The 5,358-nt window shown below is 41.0% G+C and overlaps 1 non-coding gene across 1 annotated transcript; it reads right to left on the reverse strand.

Annotated features, from left to right (window-relative positions):
* Positions 1-4,320: 4,320 nt before the first annotated feature.
* LOC141580477 (U6 spliceosomal RNA) lies at positions 4,321-4,427 on the reverse strand. The gene has a single exon (XR_012512645.1). It is a non-coding gene; the product is annotated as a U6 spliceosomal RNA (small nuclear RNA).
* Positions 4,428-5,358: the final 931 nt, after the last annotated feature.

Consider the following 5,358-nt stretch of genomic DNA (forward strand, 5'->3'; position numbering starts at 1 on the left):
TGGTGATTCCTCAATGATCTAGAAATAGAAATGCCATTGGACCCAGCAATCCCACTACTGGGTATATACCCACAGGATTATAAATCATTCTACCACAAAGACATATACACACATATGTTTACTGCAGCACTGTTCACAATAGCAAAAACTTGGAACCAACCCAAATGCCCATCAATAATAAACTGGATAAAGAAAGTGTCACACATATACACCAACAGCCACGAAAAAGAATGAGTTCATGTCCTTCTCAGGGACATGGATGAAGCTAGAAACCATCATTCTCAGCAAACTGACACAAGGACAGAAAACCAAACACCACATTTTCTCACTCATAAATGGGAGTTGAACATGAGAGTACATGGACACAGGGAGGGGAACATCACACTCCGGAGCCTGTCGGGGTTGGGCCTAGGGGAGAAATGGCATTAGGAGAAATACCTAAGGTAGATCATGGGTTGATGGGTGCAAAAAGCCCCCATGGTATGTGTATACCTATGGAACAAACACGCATGTTCTGCACATGTACCACAGAATTTAAAGTATAATAATAAGAAGAATAAGAAATCTGCTTTTAATTATAAAGCTCTTAAAGAAAATCCTTTTGAATCTCTTACTACCACATCATAGCTGGGACAAACTGCTGACATTTTAAAAGTAACAAATATCAAACCAGAAAGAACTAGATTTAGGAACCAAACTCAGATTGCTGTAGGGAACAGGGCAGAATGTTAGGATTGAAAAGTCACCACTGCTCCTTCAGTCTGGCCTTGGCTGGAAAAAGATGGCCTTGGCTGACAAAAGATGGCCTTATGTGGACAGAAACTCTTAGGCTAAAAAAAAAAAAAAAAAGGAATTTCTGCTCACTAGAAAATACATACTTGACAGCTACAAGAGTTTTAGCCAATTCAGATGACTTGCTTCCCAAAATTTGGAATATTCCCTTGGATTTGACCAAGTCAGAAAGATATGGTCATACTTGACGGAAGAAAAGTGAAATAACAAAATCCCAAACATAAATAAATAAAAATGTTAAGCAAAACAAAAAAATGCACATAAATATGATTACTGAGTGTTAAGGAGAAATTAAAACCAAGTGGTTGGTAATCTTAACTTTTAGTCATTAAGGAAAAATTTTTAAGACAAATCTCTAATTTAGCCACTTACCTGGAAATAAGGCTCAGGTTGATGACTGTTCTCTACCATCTTAGAAGCAGGAAAAAATTCACACTCACCTTTCCTGTCAGAAGCAAGCTGAAACTCAAGAAAGGAGGTGCCTCCTCTCCATCATCATGGAAGCAGAAAAACCTGTCTTCCTTACCAGAAATGAGAAAAACTTCACAAAAGAAGCTGTAAAGCAAAATCAACCTTAGGTCTGAACCAAATTTTGGGAGATCTGGGACTCTCCAGGGGGCAGAAGCTCCCAAACCTCAGCAAATTATCTATCCTATTGGTTTGAACAATAAGGATAGCCCAGGTTGGTATCAAGTAATAATAACATTTATCAAAGGTCTGGGCCACATTGGTAATGTCCTTCTCTCTCTCTCTCTCTCTCTTTTTTTTTTTTTGAGGCAGAGTCTCGCTCTGTTGCCAGGCCTCAGACTGGAGAGCAGTGGCACGATCTCAGCTCACTGCAACCTCTGCCTTCTGGGTTTAAGCAATTCTGCCTCAGCCTCCCAGGTAGCTGGGGCTACAGGCACATGCCTCCATGCCCAGCTAATTTTTTTTTTTCTTTTTGGTATTTTTAGTAGGGACGGGGTTTCACCATGTTGGCCAGGATTGTCGTGACCTCTTGACCTCATGATCCACCTGCCTTGGCCTCCTGAAGTGCTGGGATTACAGGCTTGAGCCACCGTGCCAGGCCCGTGCCCTTCTCTTTTTATCTTTATTCGTATAGCCTGTTTTGTCAGAAACTAGAATTGCAACACCTGCTTTTTTCTGTTTCCCATTTACTTAAAGGATTTTTCTCCATTCATTTTGAGCCTATGTGTGGGAGTTCATGTGAGATGGGTCTCTTAAAGACAGTATAATCAAATGAATCTTGGCTCTTCATTCATCTTGCTGCTCTATGTCTTTCAGTTTGAGCATTTAGCCCAGTTGGTTAGCACTGATATGTATGGATTTGATCCTGAAATCACACTGTTAATTGGTAATTTTGCAGACTTGTGTATGTGGTTGTTTTTTTAGCATCACTGATCTGTGTAATTCAGTGCATTTTTGTAGTGGTTGGTGATGATCTTTTCTTTCCATATTAAGTTCTAGTTTCAGGAGCTCTTGTAAGGTAGATCTTTTGATAATGAATTCCCTCAGCATTTGCTTGCCTGAAAATGATCTTATTTCTCCTTCACTTATGACAATTAGTTTTGCTGGACTTGAAATTCTGGGTTGAAATTTCTTCTTTAAAAGTTGAATATCTCTTCTGGCTTGTAGGGTTTCAGCTGAGCAGTCCACTGTTAGTCTGAAGGTATTCCTTTTGTAAGTGACCTTGTCTTTCTCCCTAGCTGCCTTTGACAATTTTTATTTCATTTTGACCTCAGAGAACCGGATTATTATGTGTCTTAGGGATGTTCTTCTTGTGGCATATCTGAGGTTCTCTGGATTTCCTGAATTTGAATGTTGTTCTGTCATGCTAGGTTGGGGAAATTCTCATAAATGATATTCTGAAATATGTTTTCCAAGTTGGTTCCATTTTTGTCATCTCTTTCAGGTATATTAATAAGGCATACATTTTGCCTTTTTACATAATCCTTTATTTCTCAAATGTTTTGTTCATTCCTTTTCATTCTTTTCCCCCATTCTTGTCTCTTTTCTTTCAGAAAGCCAGTTTTCAAGCTCTGAGACTCTTTCCTCTGCTGGTCAATTGTACTAGATGGTCTTGCACATGAGATGGTACTGGTCTGACCTCAGCACTCCTTAGTCTGCTTGCCTCTCCCAGGACCCCAGTCTGGCCACACCTGCTTACAGGGCACCCTTGGGTGCCCACACACATTACAAGAATTTTTATAATGCAATCACACACAATTACCATGTGGCTGCATTATAAAAATTCATGTAGTGTGCTTTTCAGCTCTATCACATCAGTTTATTCTTTTTTAAAAAATTGTACTTCGGGTTATAGGGTACACATGCAGATCATGCAGAATTGTTGCATAGGTACACACATAGCAATGTGGTTTTCTGCCTCCATCCCGTCACCTACATCTGGCATTTCTCTTAATGTAATCCCTCCCTGACCTCCCCAGCCCCTGGTGCCCACCTGTTGGCCACCCCCAAAAAGACCCCAGTGTGTGATGCTCCCCTCCCTGTGTCCATGTGTTCTCATTATTCATCACCTACCTATTTCTTCACATGCTCTCTGTTATCTGTTGTCTCCAGATTTTTTAATGGTCACCATTCTAACTGGCATGAGGTGATATCTCAATATGGTTTTGATTTCTCTAATAACCAGTTATGATGAGCATTTTTTCATATGTTTCTTGGCCTCATATATATCTTCTTTTCAAAAGTGTCTGTTCATATCATTTCCCTAATTTGAATGGGTTTGCTTGCTTTTTTTCTTGCAAATCTGTTTTACTTCTTTGTAGATTCTGGATATCAGCCATTTGTCAGATGGGTAGATTGCAAAAATTGTTTCCCATCCTGTTGGTTGGCGGTTCACTCTAATGATTGCTTCTTTTGCTGTACAGAAGCTCTGGAGTTTAATAAGGTCCCATTTGTCTATTTTCGTTTTTGTTGCCAATACTTTTGGTGTTTTAGTCATGAAGTACTTGCCTATACCTATGTCCTGAATGGCTTTGCCTGGGTTTTTTCTCTAGATTTTTTATGACATTAGGTCTTATGTCTAGATCTTTAATCCATCTGGAGGTAATTCTACTGTAAGGTGTCAGGAAGAGGTCCAGTCTCTGCTTTCTTCACACTGGTAACCAGTTTTCCCAACGCCAATTATTAAACAGGGAAATCCTTTCCCCATTGCTGTGTTTGTCAGGTTTGTCAAAGATGAGATGGTTGTAGATGTGTGGCATTGCCACCAGGACCTCTGTTCTGTTCCATTGGTCTATGTCTCTATTTTGGTACCAGTACCATGCTGTTTTGAATACTGTAGCCTTGTAGTATAGTTTGAAATCAGGTAGCATGATGCCTCTGGCTTTGTTCTTTTTGCTTAGCATTGTCTTGGCTATGCAGAGTCTCTTTTGGTTCCATATGAAGTTTAAGGTGGGTTTTTCCAGTTCTGTGAATAAGGTCATTGGTACCTTGATGGGGACAGCAGTGAATCTATAAATTACTTTGGGCAGTATGGCCATTTTCACGATATTGATTCTTCCTAAAAATATGAAATGCTTCATGAATTTGCATGTCATCCTTAAGCAGGAGCCATGCTAATCTTGCCTGTATCATTCCAATTTTAATATATGTGCTGCCATAGCAAGCACCGGTAATGTTCTTTATACTGGCTCTATTGCCTGTTAGCTCCTGCGATGTTTCACAATGACTTTTGGCTTTCTTGCATTGGATCATGACATACTTCTTTCACTCAGTGAACTTTGTTTCTACCCACATTCTGAATTCTACTTGTATCATTGCAGACATGACAGCCTCTGGCCAGTTCTGAAAACTCGAACAGGTTGAACAGTTGATGTAATCATCTGGAGGAAAGAAGGCATGCTGACTTTTTGAGTTTCAGTGTTCTTGCACTGATTCTTCCTCATCTCTATGATCTTGTTCGCCTTCAACCTTTGAGGTTGCTGACCTTTGCACAGGATATTTTTCTTTTATCATATTTGATGATCTTTTCGGTTTGATTGTGGTGTAAGACAGATGCAGCCAGCTGGCTTTGGTTTTGGAGGATTTTAGGGGGCCAATATTCATCTCCCAATTCCTGGACTGTGTCCTTTAACTCTGGCAAATTTATATTGGGTCTCAACTTTGTTCTCTGGCTCCTCAAAGTTTGGATTCTACTGCACTGAAGGTAGCAAAGTGTGGCAGCTGTGGCAGAGTGCTAGCAGATGCAGAAGTGCCTGCCTCCTTGTTGGCATTCACCCAATGGTGGAAGTGGTGGAGGCAAGACCACTTGGTGGGGGCCAGGGGACCCCTGCTGTGTGTGCTGTTGCACTGGAGGTGCAGGCTGGGGTGCTGGCCTGTGCAGGTCTGAGTGCCTTCTCTGTGACCCCCTAAGCAGCAGCAGTCACTCAACGCGTATTAGGGTCTCTTTTTTGTGCACAACATTAGCACAAGGGCAAGTTGTTGGCAGAGTTGGTTCTTTTGGTTCTGTGCCTACCATGGCTATCTCTTCAATGGGAGTTCAGGTGGGTTGAAGTGTGTGCTACAGTCCCATGCGCTGGTAGGGCAAGTACAGCAAAATCC

Source organism: Saimiri boliviensis, chromosome 11 (assembly GCF_048565385.1).
Source record: "Saimiri boliviensis isolate mSaiBol1 chromosome 11, mSaiBol1.pri, whole genome shotgun sequence".
Lineage (NCBI taxonomy): Eukaryota > Metazoa > Chordata > Mammalia > Primates > Cebidae > Saimiri > Saimiri boliviensis.